At 40.1% G+C, this 18,838-nt stretch overlaps 1 pseudogene; it reads right to left on the reverse strand.

Annotated features, from left to right (window-relative positions):
• LOC147458331 (uncharacterized) overlaps positions 1–16,546 on the reverse strand; it is a 33,288-nt pseudogene extending 16,742 nt beyond the window's left edge.
• Positions 16,547–18,838: the final 2,292 nt, after the last annotated feature.

Raw genomic sequence — 18,838 nt, forward strand, 5'->3', positions numbered from 1 at the left:
GGGGATATAGTTGTGCAGGATATGTCTTCCAGCAGACACCTAGAGCAGATGGTTTGCTCTGAGTTTGCACGACAGGTTGATGCGTCTTTTGCGGACAGTCAGGAGATGCATGTGGCTGACACGCCTTGTCAGTCAGAGATGCCTATTGCCAGGGATATATATGTTGATGCATGCTCCGTAGAGCTAGCAGGGCCCGCTAGCATTGCATCGGCATTCGGTGGTCTCATGTATGAGATGTTGATCTTGAGGCCGGATATCGCAGCTACAGTAAGAGCATTTACAGTTGGGGTTGTCAGTCGTTTGTTGACTGATGATGGCATAGTGCAGGAGGGAGATATGCAGGTATTGCATACATACTTGCAGTACGTGTGCGGTACGTCTGGTGGTGTATGGACTTACATGGGAGCAGGACAGCCGGATGCACACGATCACAGCCAGCCAGTGGGCATCGGTTGAGAGCGGTTTTCTCTCACCTTTTGTAGACTTTAGACTAGGTTCCCTTGCTTAAAGGCACACTCGCCTTTAAGTGGGAGGTTGTTGGGGTGTAGACGTCTGTGCCTTGCCCGGCCGCCCAGAGTCTGGGCGCCCACTGACTTGTATACCTTATACATAGCATAAGTGTATAGGGGGCTGCTCACTCTTTGGAGTCTCCCCACCCACATTGTGTGTGTGTGTCTCCTTCTCTCTCTCTCACTCTCCGTCTGTGGTGCTCTCCGATCCCCTTCACCTTTCGGTGGTGTTGTAATTCTTTTCCGCCATGTTCAACTGTCGGCTAGCATAAGAAATAGGAAAGTCAATTTTCCTGTCTCCTGGTTGAGCTAGTATACAACCGATAGCAAAAATGGAAGCATCTACATGTACATGGAATATCATATTCCAATTCGGTGCTTTCAATATTGGAACTGAGGTGAGATCTTGCTTAAGCTTCATGAAGGATTCTTCACATGCCTCGGTCCACTCAAAGTGTGTAATCAAGCTATACATGGGTTTTGCAATTATAGCATACATGTAGATGAACCGTCTGTAATATCCACAATGTCCCATGAAAGCTTGTACCCCCTTGATTGTTGTTGGTCTAGGAAAATTAGCAATGACATGGATTTTTTCAATATCAGTACCTATACCATTTTTCATTAGGCAAAATTTGGACTCACAAAGGGGCCGTTTAAGGAGTTTGACTTTACCTCTCTCTACCAAAACGGGCGCATGGATAAATACAAACTCCAAAGTTGGCGGAGGTTTGACAATTAGAATGTCCTCTTCAAGTCTATCTACTGATATATAGCACGCCATGAGATTTCTCATATGTTAGAAGATTCTTTTTTTGATTCACCTATGATGTGACAACTCTGTCGGAATCTAAGTGAATCAAAAAAAGAATCTTTTAAAATATGAGGAATCTCATAGCGTGCTATATATCAGTAGATAGAGCTTGAAGAGGACATTCTAAGTGTCAAACCTCTGCCAACTTTGGAGTTTGTTTGGAAAAATTCATCCATGCGCCCGTTTTGGTAGAAAGAGGTAAAGTCAAACTCCTTAAAGGGCCCCTTTGTGAGTCCAAATTTTTCCTAATGAGACACTATATGTCCAAGAGTTTTTCCTTGTCTACCCATGAATGTGCACTTTTCAGGATTCAAGAAAATCCTATAAAGTCTACATTTTTCGAATACCTTTTTGGAGTGTTCAAAATGATCAGCTCGGATTGATGAATGTATGCATAGATCATCCATATATACTTCTAAGAATTTCCTAAGATATTCTTCAAAAGCATGGCTCATCAACCTTTGAAATGTAGCTGGAGCATCAGTTAACCCAAATGGCATAACCCGATATGCAAAAATATTCCATTCTATTGCAAAAGCAGTTTTATGCTGATCTTTTGGGTCAACCAAAAGTTGATTGTATTCCAAAAAGCCATCTAAGAAGCTGTAAGCTTCTTTTCCTGCAACTCGTTCTAAAACATGCTCAGTGATTGGAAGAGGAAATTTGTCTCTAATGGTAGCTGCATTCACTTTTTTGAGATTTACACACACTCATAATTTTCCATTCTTCTTGGGTACTACCACAATTGAAGACACCCAATCTGTCTGTTCAATTTCGTAAATGAATTTGGCTTCCTTTAGTTTTTAAATCTCTTCTTTTATCTTCTTGAAAAATGTTTCATTATACGTGTATGACCTTTGTCTACTTGGTTTTGCATCATCTCTCATGGGTATGGTATGTTGATAGATTTTTGGATCAACACGCTTGAGATCCTTGTAAGACCAAGCAAAGATATCTCGGTATTCTTTTAGCAAGCTCGGCAAGAGCTCCTCTTCTTCTTCTGTTAGGTCATTTGCAATGTAAACGGGTAACATACCTGAATCTGCTTTTCATAACGATCTAGCACAAATAGTCCATTTTCCAGCGTACCTGTAGTGATAAGAGAATAACCATTCTCTCGATCTCGTACAACACATCTGTCATCCTAAAAAATGACCCGAAGACCATTTTTTGCAAGAGAGGATAAAGACAACAAATTCTTCTTGATCCCTGGAACATATAAGGCATCTGGCAAGCATAAATCTGAACCATCTGAAATGGTAATCAAAATCTTACCAACGCCTTTGATTGGATAAGAAGCATTATTTGCACATGTCACCTTCTCTCTTGCTGGAGCTGCATCCAATGAACAAAAAAAATCCTTCCTTGAAGTAATATGCCTGGATGCACCACTATCAAAGTACCAAATCATTTGTGTCTTGTCAACACTGTAAGCAGAAAAATCTGAACATACTATGAAAGCATAAGAATCCTGCACAAAGTTTGCAGACTCTTCTTTAGCTGTAGAAGAATCACCAGAAGCTGAAACAACCAAACTTGACTCTTTCTTCTTTTCTTTAGTAATTCGCTTTTTACACTCACTAATGTAGTGACCAGGTTTCTTGCAGTAGTGACATTTACCTTTCTTCTTGGACTTGTCGGAATCACCTTTAGACTTCTCTGAAGATTGTCCTGCACTAGACTTGGAGTAAGGAGCACTCTCTTTACCCTTGTTTTTGTTCTGTACCAACAAGAGCATGATCCATACCATCCACCTGTAAAGACTTGTTCTTACGTGATTGATCCTCCTGCAATAGCAAAGCCACTAACTCTTCAAAATGAAGAGGCTCAGGATTAGCTCGCAAAGACAGAGTCAAAGAAGTCTGAAAAGTCAAATAAGATGGTGGTAGTGAATTGAGTGTTTTGGAAACCAAGTCCTTCTCTGTAATCACTTCATCAATGCTAAGCAATTGCTCTTTAAGATCCCTGATTTTTGTAAGATGCTCGACGATATCGTCACCTTCGTCCATCTGTATTTTGTCAAGTTGTTTCTTCAAAAAGTCTATTCTGGCAGCGTTTCTTCCTCCAAACATAGCTTGCAGAGTGTTCCAAGCATCCTCAGAAGTTCTGCAAGATCTGATATGTGGTGTGATTGTCCTCTTTATGGTTAAGGCAATCACAGCCATAGCCTGTGCATCTTTAGTATCCCATCTCTTTTGCTCTGGAGTGACTTGTGAGGGTCCTGCACCAACAGCTGCACCACGACCAGGCGTGGCAGGTGCAATGCTACCTGGACGAACTCCATCTCCAGATACATAATCCCACAATCCTTTACCAACCAAAACATTTTTGGCCATAAAAGACCAAAGAGAATAGTTGGTACCATCCAATTTGTCTTCGGATGTAAACGCACCAAAAATATCTTTCTCCGTAGATTGAGCCATACTGTGGATGCACACAAGAGAGCAAAAGAACCTCCAAGAGATTCACAAATGTCCTCTCCAATGCAAGCAAAACTCTACACAAAATCTCAGCACAAAGCTAAGACAAGTTGCTTCCCAAAAGAACTGTTTACCTGAAGAAAATCTGTCAAAAAGCACACCCTCTTGATCTAAACGCCTCCGAAAAGTAACTTCTGCTACGCTGCTCAGAACAAAATTCAAAGGGCTCGAACGGCTTCGAAAGGGGGGTAAAACCGCAGGTCACCTGCTCAGAATACTCTCGGAACGTCGAGGATGCTCCCACGAGCAAATTTTCCGAAAACTGCTTGAAAACTGCGATTGCGCGCGCGGATGCGAAAACGCAAGTAGAGGCTCTGGAAATCACCTCGCTCTGATACCAATTGTTGAAGATGATGAAACAGGAAACAGAAGGAAGACAGCAACTCAGAGTAGGAAGAAGATGGAGAAGGAGAAGACACAGAGCTTGCGTACGAGATCTCTGTAGTCTCTCTCTCTCTCTGTATTAGAATAATAGTGTATCTACAAACTCAGAGCTACAAAGCTTATATGAAACCCTAAGAGATAAGGTGTCCTTTCACACCAGATGTCCAAGGGGAAAAACCCAGTGGGAGAAACGTGCCCTTGGTGAAGCGCGTATACACACTAACACTACTACATGTCTTCATTGTGGACTTATTACAACATGGTAAAACTAGTGGTATGTTGACTTGGTCAAAAAAGTTGAAAAATGGGGCAGATGTTTATAATCGTGATTATTTAATACTGGTAACTTTTTGCATCTTTTTGGTCAACTGAGCATGTACACATGTTTATCACATCAATATAGGCCTATGAATCAAATTTCAACAAGTTTGGGCAAATTTTTTCCCAATTTACACGCAAGATTCAAAAAGTCAGTATAAACTTTAGTTTTTACCCAGTTTTTTGTCAGTTTGGTGATCCAAATCTTTTGGGCCTTTACAAAAGTTGCTTGTACACATGCAATGAATCAATGGTATGAACCTTGGTCAATTTGGAGCAGAAAGTTAATAATCGTGATTATTAACTTCAGGCTTGAAATGAACATTTTTTTGCAATTTTTTCATTGGGAGTCTTTCCATGAGCTATTTTAAGCCTATAAACCAAGTCAAAACTTAATTTGGCCTAAAATGTCAAGGAAAAGTAAATAATTTGAGTTTTGGTCAACTCTTCAAATTTTTACCTCGAAGTGTCTTTGAGCTTACCAATTGGTTCAAACAACTTTTAAGCTTACTCTCCAGTCGGATTGAGTGGTTTCAAGTCTTGTGGTGCTATTTCTAGCCGTAGATCTAAAATTTTGCCATTTTCAATAACAACTCACACTTGATTCTTTCAGAGAGAGCCATGTTTTGAAATCCACCTCGGATCCTACTTACCGTACTCCTAGATTCTCATGCAATGGGGTTGTGGAAAGTGTCCACAAACACTCGATTTCTTGTCTTTTATGGTTTTCTGAGCATTGATCTTAAGACTTGTTTCGTCTACCAATTATCCTCAAAATACTAATCTATTTCTACAATCCTACAATCCTACAATCCTACAATCCTAAAGGCACTCAGCAAGTACGATTACTTCCAAGCTACCTCTACACAACAAAAGACGACAATCTTAAGCTATGCGGTTTCTAAAAGAAAGTTTTGAACTCTAAGAGATCCTAGAGAAAGTTAAAGGATAACTTCACAAGACGCTGATGTTTTTTCCTAGTTTAGGTCTCTTCAATCCCCGGCAGCAGCCCCAAATGTAGGACGCATGTTTAACCTCACCATCCTATCTTATTGTAATATTGGCGGGAACCACGATTAAATTGTCAATCCATGGGACGAGGTTGACTCGACTAGTGCATAGAGGCTACAAGAGGTTGTCAATCTCTCGGAAAACAACTAACAACTCTCATCTAACTCAAGATACATTCAAGTGACTAAAATCACCAAAAGCCAATCACTCATCGACAAACAAATCACATTCGTTGCAGCATCGAATGATATCCAAACGTAATGAAACTTCTAGGACATGTTTATAAGACCTAAGCACACATGCTTATGGTCTCAAACCACACTTTAGATCAAGTTCCAAAATCGCGATTATTAATAGCAGTGGATTTTTGACCTAGTCATTTTTGACCTAGAATGCATTTAAATGCTTAGCAATGATGCCCCAATACCGTGCCTATGCTTAGTTTTTGATTTGAAAGTGTAAATTCCTAGTTATGATGAAATTAGGCCGCGAGTCGGCGATGCCAAAAGCTACGAATTACTGTGAACTGCTTATGTCAATGCGTAGAGCTCTTACCTGCGGTTGCAATGCAACAAACGTGACTGCAATGTGACAACCGGGAAGGGAGTAGGAAGCACAAGAAGGAGAGGAGTGAGCGCCATTAGCTCACGCTGTGTATTTCATTATCCAAAACTTAAAATTAACTTACAAAAATTGATTTTTATACCTTAGCCAAGGTTTTTGGTGGTCAAAACTAATAATCTGGGAGTTCTACCAAAGCTGGGTAATGATAGGTTGATACAATCTAGAAACTTGTAGCCCCGACTCATTAATTACAGAGTTTATCCGAGAAAATAGGAGTTACAATATTCTCAATTTATCAAAATAACAAGTGTTTTACAAAGAGAACTCCGAAAAATGGTATCCTTGTTAGCTTGCTGCTAACAAGAATCTATGTCTTTTGATGAAGTATAGAATACAAAAACTTATAAATGGCTACCATGCAATCAAAATATGATGCACTTCTAGAAAATGACACATGGACTTTATGTAATTTGCCTCCTAGCAAAAATGTTATTGGTAAAAAATGGATTTACAAGTTGAAACATAAGTGAGATGGTGAGATTGATTGCTATAAGGCTCCACTTTTTGCAAAAGGATATGCACACCTAAAAGGCATAGATTATGAAGAGACATTTAATCCCATTTTTCGTATGACTACTGTATGTTTTTTGTGTGCATTGGTAGTTCATTTTGGATGGGATGTACATCAATCAAAGATTGTTACTACTTTCTTGAATGGTGACATATTTGAGAAAGTTTATGTAATGCAGCCTCATGGTTTTGTTAAGAAAGGACAAGAGGATAAGGTGTGCAAATATAAGAATGCATTAATGGGTTGAAGCAATCTCCTCATCCTTGGTATGAGAAAGTTGACACCCATTTGGTTAAATGAGGCTTTCATAATATTCCAATAGAAAGCACTTTGTATGTAAAGCATGAGGGTGATGTACTTCTCATTGTTGTTCTATATATTGCTAAATTTAAGGATGATTTGAATGCTACTTTCAAGATGAAAGATTTGCGGCTGTTGCATCATTACTTGGCATAAAATTTAAGCAGTGTGATGGTGGTATTGCCTTGTGTCAAACATGTTACGTAGATACATTGATATGTAAGTTTGGACTTGAGGACTACAAGCCTATTGCCACTCCCATGGAAACATGCTTGAAATTAAGTCTTCATGATGCTCGTGATTCTGTAAATGTCACTCGTTACCAAACTGCTTTTGGCCCACCGAGTATATGAAATTTTTGTACAGGCCCACCGAGCTTTTTTATTTTCTTGGTAGGCCCGCCAAGAAAACAAAAAACCCCGGTGGGCTTTTAATCGTATATAGTAAAACCTCTTCTAACCTTGGCATTTTGACTAGACAAATCCTTGGGGAGTGTATTTGAGATGAGCACCAATTCAATATCTCATTGTGAATTGACCTAAGGTTATAGAGTCACAGGTCCTTTTTCTGCGTCGAGCGTGATTCTTAATATGGTAACCACTTCTAAAAATATTTAAATCTTTCACCAGAAACAAAGGTACAAAGCTAGAACAATTGAAACTTTGGAGATTCGTACTCATTGTGACAAAGCCATTGGTCCAAAAATGGACCGAACTTGGTTTTAGAAGATGAGCATATTTAAATAACGAGTTGATAGTAGCAAGGGTTGGATTCCCTTTACTAATGTACTGGGTATATAAAGATTCTTGAAGTCTTGCATTTTACACCATCATAGATTTGAATTGATATACATTGTCACTGCACAATATGACAACTTTAATCCTTAATTTGGTGAAAATAGCTTTTATATTTTGAAGTGGATGCATAAGGGGACTACAATCCTTGATTGGGTACAGGTACTGTGTAATTGTATTGAAGATTGCATTGCCTTGTTTTATGCATTGATTTATATAGGGAGTGCATTATGTATTATGAAAGACTGTTAGTGCACGAGATGGCAAATCATAGATAGTGTTTCTTTCATGCCTGTTTTGCAAACAATGATCATTTTTTAAATTTATAAGTTGATTAGTTTTTGTAGCATGTGAAAATAGATATGTCTTATTGTCTACAAATTGCAAAGGGTGTATAATTGATCCTCGTATTTATAATCGCATTGAAAAATTCATAGCGTTGTTGTATGCATAATGCTAAGTAGAGAGTGCATTGTAATGTGTATGTTTACTCACAACATATGTGGTTGATATATGGATGGACTAGAGTGCATTGCAAATCTCATATTGTGTAGATTTGATTACTTTCTTAGTAATTGTTTTTCTAATATATATTAAAAAGAAGAAAAATGATTTTAAAACTAAACATCTAGTTCTTATGTCTTTAGTATTAAATTGAAAGCAATGGAGAAAAATGTCGGCACAAGTGGTATAAAGAAGGCAAAGAATAAAAAAGCCCCTAGCAAAGAGTGGGATTATGCTCACAACATATGCGGTCGATATATAGAGTAGTAATGTAAATTTTGATTTTGCTTCACCACAAGATCAGGTGGTGCATTACATATTAGGGACCATTTTTTGGATAGACCTCTCTCTCTCTCTCTCTCTCTCTCTCTCTCTCTCTCTACTCTATAATCTTGTGTATGTAAATCTGTCTCTCTCCATTAAGTAATCTACTCAATTATCTATTTAGCTACGTCTTATTTCCTAACAACTGGTATCAATTGAATTGAGTGGGAGTTATGGCGGAGGAAGGGAAGCTCAAGATTGAGAAGCTCAACGGCAAAAACTACCAACATAGGAAGATGCAGATTGAAGACTATCTCTACCAGAAGGACCTCTATTTGCCACTAGGCGGTCTTGCGAAGAAGCCCGCAACAATGGCAGATGAAGCATGGATTGTCCTTGATCGAAAGACACTGGGAACAATCCGGTTAAGCTTGGTGTCAACGGTGGCCTTCAATGTTTCGGAGATGAAGACCACGGAGGACTTGATGAAGTCACTTGACGACTTCTACGAGAAACCATCGGCATCCAATAAAGTATTTCTTATGAAGCGCTTGTTCAATCTAAAGATGGCAGAGAATGGTTCAGTTGCAGAACACCTAAATGACTTTAATACAAATATAAGTCAACTTCGATCAGTGAAAATCAATTTCGATGGGACGAAGTGTGAGCTCTGCTTATACTATCATCTCTACCGAATAGTTGGGACAGCCTTGTGATGGCTGTAAGTAATTCTATTTCTAGTACAAATACTCTTAAGTTTGATGATGTTGTGGGTGTTCTCCTAAGCGAGGAAATACGAAGGAGAAGCACAGGAGAATCATCAAGTGCTGCATTGTCAGTGGAAACAAGAGGAAGGCCTAAGGAGAGGTTCAAAAGCCAAAAGGGTCGTGAGTGCTCAAGATGGAGCAAGTCACACACAAAGTCAGTTCTTGAATGTTGGAACTGCGGCAAGAAGGGCCACGTCAAGAAGGATTGCTGGTCCAAGAAGAAGAAGGAGACTGAGTCTCAAGACAACAAGCCAACATTGGAGGCCAATGTGGTAGGTAAAGTAGAGCAAGATGCTCTAATTCTCTCATTAGACAATGTGTCTAATTCCTGGATAGTAGATTCCGGGGCTTCATTCCATGCGACACCACACAAGCAACATTTCCAAGACTACACCAAAGGTAATTTTGGGTATGTATACTTGGGAGATGATGAAGCTTGTGAGATTGTCGGCAAAGGTACAGTTTCTGTCAAAACTACTAACGAAAATGAATGGAAGCTTAAAGATGTTAGTGTTCCTTCTCTTCGCAAAAATTGGATCTCAACAGGACAATTGGACGATGAAGGTCACAAAATTGCATTCGGAAACAAATGGTGGAAGATCTCAAAGGGATCTTTGGTGGTTGTCAAGGGAGAAAAAGTCGGTACACTTTACTTGTGTACTGTTAGCACGCAACCTTCAGCTTGTGCAGCAACTACAGAAGTTGACAGTGCGGTGTGGCACTACCAACTTGGGCATATGAGTGCCAAAGGAATGCAAATCCTTCAAACAAAGAAGCTTCTACCAGGTTTGAAAGAAGTGTACTTAGAGTTCTGTGAAAATTGTGTTTATGGTAAACAAAAGAGGGTAAAATTTCAAAAATCGAGAAATGAAAGAAAAAATAAAAAACTTGAGTTGGTTCATTCTGATGTTTGGGGTCCTGCAAGTACACCATCACTTGGTGGCTCATTGTACTATGTAACATTCATAGACGATGCGACTAGAAAAAGATGGGTTTATGTCATGAAGAATAAATCCGATGTATTTTCCATATTTCAAAGGTGGAAAGCCTTTGTGGAGAACGAAACAGGTACCAAGGTTAAATGCCTCAGATCCGACAATGGAGGCAAATATTGTAGCCAAGCTTTTGAAAGCTTTTGTGCTAGCAATGGCATTCGGAGGCAAAGGACAACCCCAAGGACACCTCAACAAAATGGGATTTTGGAAAGGATGAACACGACAATCATGGAGCGAGCACAAAGCATACGGCTACATGCAGGCCTACCGCTTGAGCTTTGGGCGGAAGCTGTAAGTATGTCTGTGTACTTAATCAATCGGTCACCCTCAACGGCATTGGATGGGGGAGTTCCAGAAGAGGCATGGACAAGTAAACCAGTGAATTATGCATTTCTCAAAGTGTTTGGGTGTGAGGCTTTCATGCACATAGATAGAAGCCTAAGATCAAAGCTAGATGCAAAGTCCAAAAAGTGTTTCTTCACTGGCTATGGAGAAGGTGACTTTGGGTATCGCCTATGGAATCCTGAAGATGGTAAATTCTTAAGGAGTAGGGATGTAATTTTTAACGAAGAAAATATGTACAAAGATTACTTGGAAAGAAAACAAACAAAAGAAACTGGTGATGAGTACATGGAGCTTGAGGACGGTGAAGACTCAAGGACTGCAAAAACGGTGACAATGTGCAACAACGTCAACCAAATGAGGAGCCTCAACCTATTCTCCGAAGATCTACAAGAGCAAGTAGACCTCCAGAAAGGTTTGTTCCTTCCTTCAACCATCTCTTGATCTCAAATTCTGGAGAGCCAGAATCATACGAAGAAGCTATGCAACATGAATCCAAAGAAGAATGGACGAAGAGCATGCAAATGGAGATGGACTCACTACATCGCAACCAAACATGGGAGTTGGTTGAGTTGCCTAAAGGTAAGCGGGCACTTCAAAACAAATGGGTGTACAAGCTGAAGGAAAAAGAAGGTGGGAAGAAAAGGTACAAGTCTAGGCTTGTGGTAAAAGGGTTTTCTCAAAAGAAAGGTATTGACTTCAATGAAATATTATCTCCTGTTGTAAAAATTAACTCAATTAGGCTTGTATTAAGCCTTGTGGCTGCTCATGATCTAAATCTCGAGCAAATGGATGTAAATACGGCATTCCCTCACGGTGACTTAGAGGAGGAAATCTACAGGCTTCAACCAAAGGGGTATGAAGTAAAAGGTAAGGAGAAAATGTTTTGTAGATTAAAGAAGAGCTTGTATGGTTTAAAGCAAGCATCAAGACAATGGTACTTGAAGTTTGATCGATGGATGTTGGCTCATGGATTCACAAGATGCAACTCGGATCACTGCGTCTACACGAAGAATTTGGGAGATGGGAAATTCATCATCCTAATGTTTTATGTTGATGACATGTGGATTGCAAGTGATAACATGTAGGACATCAAAGACCTAAAAGAGGAGCTGTCTAAATCTTTTTCAATGAAAGATTTAGGTGCTGCAAAGAGGATACTTGGTATGAAAATATCAAGGGACAGGACGAAGAAGACAATAAAGCTATCTCAAGAAGATTACATCAAGAAGGTACTAGAAAGGTTTGCAATGCAAAATGAAAAACCAATTTCTACACCTTTGGCTAGTCATTTTAAACTAACGAAGGATATGTGTCCAAAGACACAAGAGGAGATATCCTATATGTCTAAAGTTCCATATGCTGCAGCGGTAGGTTCTCTAATGTATGCTATGGTTTGGACAAGGCCAGACATTGCACATGCAGTGGGAGTTGTGAGTAGGTTCATGGACAACCCAGGTAAAGAGCATTGGTAAGCTGTGAAGTGGATACGTAGGTATCTAAAAGGGACAACAGCAAATGCTTTGTATTTTGGAGGAACTGATATTTTTCTAGAAGGGTATGCTGATGCAGATATGGTAGGTGACAAAGATACTCGAAGGAGCACTACTAGATATGTGTTCACGGTTGGAGGCACAACAGTAAGCTGGGCTTCAAAGCTGCAGAAAGTGGTTTCACTTTCTACCACGGAAGCAGAGTATGTAGCAATGACGGAGGCAAGCAAAGAAATTCTGTGGCTTCACAGATTCTTAGAAGAGCTTGGATTCAAACAAGACAATTGTGTCTTGTACAGTGATAGCCCAAAGCATTATCCATCTTCCGAAGAACTCAGCCTTTCATTCAAGGACAAAGAACATTGAGGTGAGATATCACTTCATATGCACTCTTTTGGAAGAGGGACAGCTAAAGCTAGGAAAGGTGCATACAAGTGAAAATCCTGCAGACATGTTTACAAAGGTGGTCAACAAGGAGAAGTTGAGCTTTTGCTCATCTTCAATCGGCATTCAAGGATAAGAAGCCAGGATGGAAAGCAATCACAGGTTTGGTTTGGAGATCAGTCTCCAAGTGGGGCCGGAAAGTGGTCGGAAAACAACCGTCGGTTGGCCGGTGGTCGGAAGTCAATGGCCGGTGGTGGCCGGTGGCAGAATTCAATGGCCGGTGGCCAAATTCAAGAGCGGACTTGTCTTCTCAAGGGCGGCCACACATGGGAGGATTGGAGGGTCCGATTTGGACTTATCTACACAAGGGCGGCTACACATGGCTGCCTCTCATGAGAGAGGGCATCCCTTTTGGCCTATAAAAGGAGGCCATTTCTACACACATTTCATAGTGTGTGAAGTTGATGCAACAAGGTGAGTGTGAGGTGGTGAGAGTGAAGCAAGGCGGGAGCTCCATTAAGGGTATAATCCCTTTGTAAACTACTTCTTGTTTTGAATTACTAAAACCATTGAGTGGCTGTTTTCCAGTGGACGTAGCCCACATTGGGTGAACCACGTATATCGTGTGTACTCTCTCTCTCTCTCTCTCTCTCTCTCTCTCTCTCTCTCTCTCTCTCTCTCTCTCTCTCTCTCTCTCTCTCTACTCTATAATCTTGTGTATGTAAATCTGTCTCTCTCCATTAAGTAATCTACTCAATTATCTATTTAGCTACATCTTATTTCCTAACATCGTACACATTTTTGCCAATGGTTACAATATGCCAATTTAAACATGGTGCTAAAGGATTGGTATACTAGTGAAGAAACCACATGGTTTGCCAAAATAATTGACATACCACGATAAGTTGTGAAGTTCATCTTGAAACTAGAACAGCTTATGCACACACTCACATTTTGTGGTAAGGTACCTTATGTCTGTTGTGCAATATGAAAAAAGGCATGCCACCACACAATGCACGCACACACACACACACAGTCGGGTCGTGTGATTACGTACTTTGTTGCTGCGATGCACTATGATGCATATTACACTCCCACACGACCCCCTCTCTCTGTCTCTCCTCTCGACATACCTGGGAAGGAGGTCATCTCTCTCTCTCTCTCTCTCTCTCTCTCTCTCTCTCTCTCTCTCTCTCTCAATGGCTCAATGTGGATGGGTTTCTAACCTCACTCCTATCTTATTGCAGACATAGCGAGAACCACAAACATAATTGTCAATCCATGTGACGAAGCTTACTCGACTAGTGCATAGAGGCTACAAGAGGGTGTCAATCTCTTGGAAAGCAATAGATAACTCACATCTAGCTCAAGCTACACTCAAATGACCTAAGTCATCAAAAGCTAGTCACTAATCGGCAAACAAGTTATAATTGTTACACCATCAAACGACATCCGAATGTTACAAAACTTCTAGGATACGTATGTAAGACCTAAGCACACATGTTTATAGTCTCAAATCTCACTTTAGGTCAAGTGCAAAAATCGTGATTATTAACAATACAGTGAGTTTTTGACCTAGTCATTTTCGACCCCGAATGCATCTAAATGCTTAGCAATGACACTCCAATACCCCACCTATGCTTACTTTGTGATTTCCTAGCTTAAATTCCTACTTATGATGAAATTAGGCCGCGGATGATGCCAAAATCTATGGATTACCATGAAATGTTTACGTCGATGTGTAGAGCTGTTATCTGCGGTTGCAACGCAATAGACGACACTGCAATATGACAACTAGGAAGGGAGTAAGAAGCACGATAAGGAGACAAGTGAGCGTCGTTAGCTCATGCTGTGTTCTATTATCCAAAAACTTTCAAATAACTTACAAAAATTGGTTTTTATACCTTAGCCAAGGTTTCTTTGGTCAAAAAATAATAATCTGGGAGCTCTAACTAAGGATAAGCTGATACAATCTGGAATCTTATAGCCCCGTCTCATCGATTACAATATCCATATGAAAATAAGGAGTTACAATATTCCCGATTTATCAAAAGAATAAGTGTTTTTACAATAAAAGCTCCCAGAAAATGTTACATGGGTTAGCTTTTTGCTAGCATTCCCCCCCTTCGCCACTGTGTCGTCCCTTGACACAATTTTATGGATTGAAGTAATCTTCGGCTTGACGACTAGTGAGGTGGTCTTTAAGTGTGTGTAGAGCTTTCTCATATCTGATGCGTCTTTCTTTGTCAAGGACTTGCAAAAACCGAATAGTGACTTTATTTTTAAGTTTGATGGTAGAATAGCCAACAAACCTTGATGTTAGATTGTGGATCACTGGGCCAAAAATATTTGTTCGCCATGTGAAGAATCTTGTATAAAAAACCTCTTCAAATCCCAACATATTGCTTGATGGTAGAAACATGCATCTAGTGTAGAAGCCATAGAGGACTTCTTCTGAGGGATGTCCACTCAGATCATAGCATAAAACTTTGTTCCCTTCTAGGAAAGACATCCATGGGGCTCCTGCTTGCTCAGTCTCATGAAAAGCTTGTTGACTGCATGTAAGCAGAATTCGGTAGATTTTATAGAGCATTTCACATGAGAGGTCAGGGAGGCTTTTGAAGAAGTTCATGCCGTCCGTTAGGGTTTTTACCATGTATTCCTCTGTTGCTCTTCCTTGATCTAGAGCCGACAGTCTTGGGTAGTTGAGCCAAGTTGGTCTCTTCTTCCTCAATGCATCATGTGCCTACCATGTCCTTACCCTTGGTACTAGACATAATGTAGAGTCTTTCTGTATTGCTGCAGGTGCTCTTGTAAACAAAATGAGGTATCTAGAGTTCTTGTTGAGCCAGTTCTTTCTCCATTTGGGGTGGAGAGCATCTAAGCCTTCTACCTACATATCCTTGTAAAGTCTTTCTTTGACTTGCAGTAGCTTCACCTTTATCAAAGGGTAGGGCAGCAACTGCTGATGCGTATTGATTTGGTTGGGAGTGAGCTAAGTTACATTGACTGAGTGGAGAACTCTCACCTCCCAATCCACTACCGCTTTCCATTTAGCATCTACCTCATGGACTATCTGTTCTTTTAGTGCATCTTCTTTAGCTTTAAAAAGCTAGACCATTGGCACTTAATCTTCTTCTGTGATCGGAACTTGAAACTCTAAATCTCTTGCTATCCCTTCTGATGGCTGTGTTTCCATACTTGCAAAGGAGACTGATGGTATGTCTATGCTTGGCTATTTAGAGGTTCCTACCTCCTCATGAGCTTCTGTTGTCCTTCTCTTAGCAGCTGGTTGGCTCTCTTCAAATTATCTATCTCCTTGAGCAATTGTTCTTCTCTTTGTACCCCCATTAATGCAAGGTCTTGTATTTATGCTTGTTCAAGCTTCAACTCAAGTTTGAGGTCCTATTCATCTTTTCCAAAGTCTTGTAGACTTCATCTGTTCCCTTGAGTGAAGCTACAGCTGGGTTTCCCTTATCTGCCTTAGAAATGCCGCTTGGTCATTGATTCTTTGCTTGGAGAACTGCAAGGAGGCATTGTCTACATCTAGTTGCACTTGGATCTTTTGAACTCACTAAGTAGTGATTTTAAGTTCGTTGTTCACTTCAGTCAGTTGTTGGTCCTTACTTTTGCATGCATCAGACAGCTTCATGAGGAGCTCCCCCAAATCTTCCATCTCTTTTTGATGTCTTTCCTACAGACCGTTTAGTGTTGTTCTACTTTGTTTTTTAGCTCTTTAATCTATCTTTGAAGATCTTCAATAATGTTGATCATGTCTTTGAGCTCACCTTGTAGAGCATCTATTACCTGTTCCAATTCTTTAGCCTTGGCACTGCCATTGAGTGTTGTTGTTCGCATTTTTTTGTCATTACCTGCATTTGCCTTGCATACTCATTAACCTGAATGATGACCTCATCTGTGGTTTCCCATTCTTTAGGGTCTATCTGGGGCTGTTTAGAGGTTTCAGCAGATGCGGTTTGCGGCTCTTTCGATGGTGCATCGGATTCTGCTTGTGGCCTTGTAGGTTCAATTGATTCTTCTTGAGGCTTCATGGATGCCTCAATTGATTCTTCTTGGGTTGTTGTAGAAGGTCGAGATTCAGTTTTTTCTGCTTCCTTGGGCTGTTCAAAACTTGCATCTTCCTGTTGCTTCTCTATTTCCTTTGCTTCCTCATCTTCATTGGATTTAGCAATTTGTGAAGGGCTTGGACTTGGTATGGGATGATCTTCTTATTTTGAAGTGGGTGAAGTGGGTCTTGGAGACATCTCTTCTTGTTCATGATTTGATTCACTTTGTTTCCTTTGTTGCACAACAGCCGATTCTTCTCTTGCTTTCCTTTGCACTTCTAGAGCTTCTTGAATCTTCAATGCTTTGGCTTCTGCATACAATCCACTCAAGTAAATCCTTTGGATCCTGTAAGACTTTCTTTGCAGGGTTCTTGGTCCTTGGACCCTTGATCTCCCTCGGACTCTATGATTCTGGGTTTTCTCCTGTAGCTTGATGGCTTCTTTCATAAGATTGTTTCTCTCTTTCAAACCTTACCTTTTTCTACTGAGGTTTCTCTTGATGAGCTCCCACTGCTTTCTTCTTCAGCTCTTCTCTTGGTGCCCTTGTTTCTTCATTATCAAAGCTTTCATTGTTGTGGGCTTCATGCGATCTTTCTATTGATTCCTCATCAGATTTATATACCCTTTTCTTTGTCAATCTTGCGATTCATGAAGAAGGTTGAGCTAAGATGATCCACGTATTCTAATCTGGGGCTGGAAGCAAGTTATCTGCCATTCCAATAGCATGGTATGTGATTCGTGTTAGAACTTCTAGAGCGCCCACATATGTTATCTTTACTTCCTTCTTTGTGCTCTTAAGTGTGGTGAGCATGTAGTGCACATGATCTATTGCTTGCCTTGTTGTTGACTTCAACACTTGTGTGAAAGTAGTTGCAACTGCATGATCTAGAGTTGTGTATCATGGAGGTCTCTTTGAAAGGAAGTGTAAATGTTGGTGGTTAAGATGGGTTGGATCCTCCACTTGCTTTAGGATGAGATCGCAAAACGTGGCGGCAGCAGTATCCTTGGTAAAAGTACCTGCTATTTTCCTATCCTTGGCCCGCATTGTCATACCTTCTGTTGGAAGCTTCAGTGCTTCGGCCACTATATCTTTGTTGATAGCCACTTCAACTTTTTGCCCCTCCTAATCCGAGATCTGAGCAGATCCATCTTCTTTAATTGTGGACAATAGTTCATAGGGTCTTTGGAAATCTACCCCACATGGCTCTTGGTCGTAGAATTCTCGATGTCTCAGTCTTCTACTAGCTTCTTTAGTGTCTGGCTTTGTAGCTACATCATAAACCTCCTTGGGTAGCATTTGTAACTCCACCTGGTGTCCATCTTCACTCTTGAACCTACCGGTGAAGACCGTAGTGTTTTTTTCTTCAAGCTTCTCTTTGGACAGGTAGGTTGCCTTTGCCGTCTTCACAGAGCTTGGATCCAATTGGTATGGTGGCAATTTTTGCAGCTTATCTGTCTGAGACATCCTCTTCCTTGCCTTCTCAATCGCTTGCACTACACCTTTTAGGAGAATACAGTGTCAAAGTTAGAAAATTTCACGGATTTCACTCTGAAATGCCGTGAGTCTGAATTGATTGGCAAATGATGTCCATTTTGCTTCAAATCAATTTTGGAGCATGCATAGATGCATAAAAACATGTAGAGATCAAAATCATGCAATCCAAACAAAATTTGCAACAAAAGTAAATAATCACAATTATTTACAGGTGGGGAATTTTTCCAACTTTTGCATTTTTGGACATCATTGGCTTGAGACATGTGGTATTTAGATACTTTGAGTGAAGTGTGGGCTCATTTGAGTGCACTGGGTGAAAATGGTGCTAGATTTAGGCTTCAAACTCTGAAACAGTTGATATAAAGGGATTTTGAGTTTTTGAGATCCAAATTTGATCAAACTTGATTGGTAGGCTTGGAACATCATGTACTTCGGTCCCATAAGGTCAAAGGTGAAATTTGAACCCATTCTGGTAAAAAAGTAAATAATCATGATTATTAACTTTTTCATCAACTTGTACATTTTTTGTTGCAAGTTGGTTCTAAACATGATATAGAGCCTCTGTGTGAGATGGATGATTTGGATCCAAAAATGTGATAGTTAACTCAAAAATTGGATTGAAGAGCCTTTAGTGCCTTTTTTTTTTACAAAGTCACAGATTTTCTTGATCTTTTTGGCTCATACTTGACATGTGGCATGTAATAGATGTGTACAAGTGATAGGTGAAGTGACATGATAATTTTCAGGCCACATGTACACAAAAGTAATTAATCATGATTATT

The sequence above is a fragment of the Adiantum capillus-veneris genome, chromosome 5 (genome assembly GCF_014529385.1).
Source record: "Adiantum capillus-veneris isolate H3 chromosome 5, ASM1452938v2, whole genome shotgun sequence".
Taxonomy (NCBI): Eukaryota; Viridiplantae; Streptophyta; class Polypodiopsida; order Polypodiales; family Pteridaceae; genus Adiantum; species Adiantum capillus-veneris.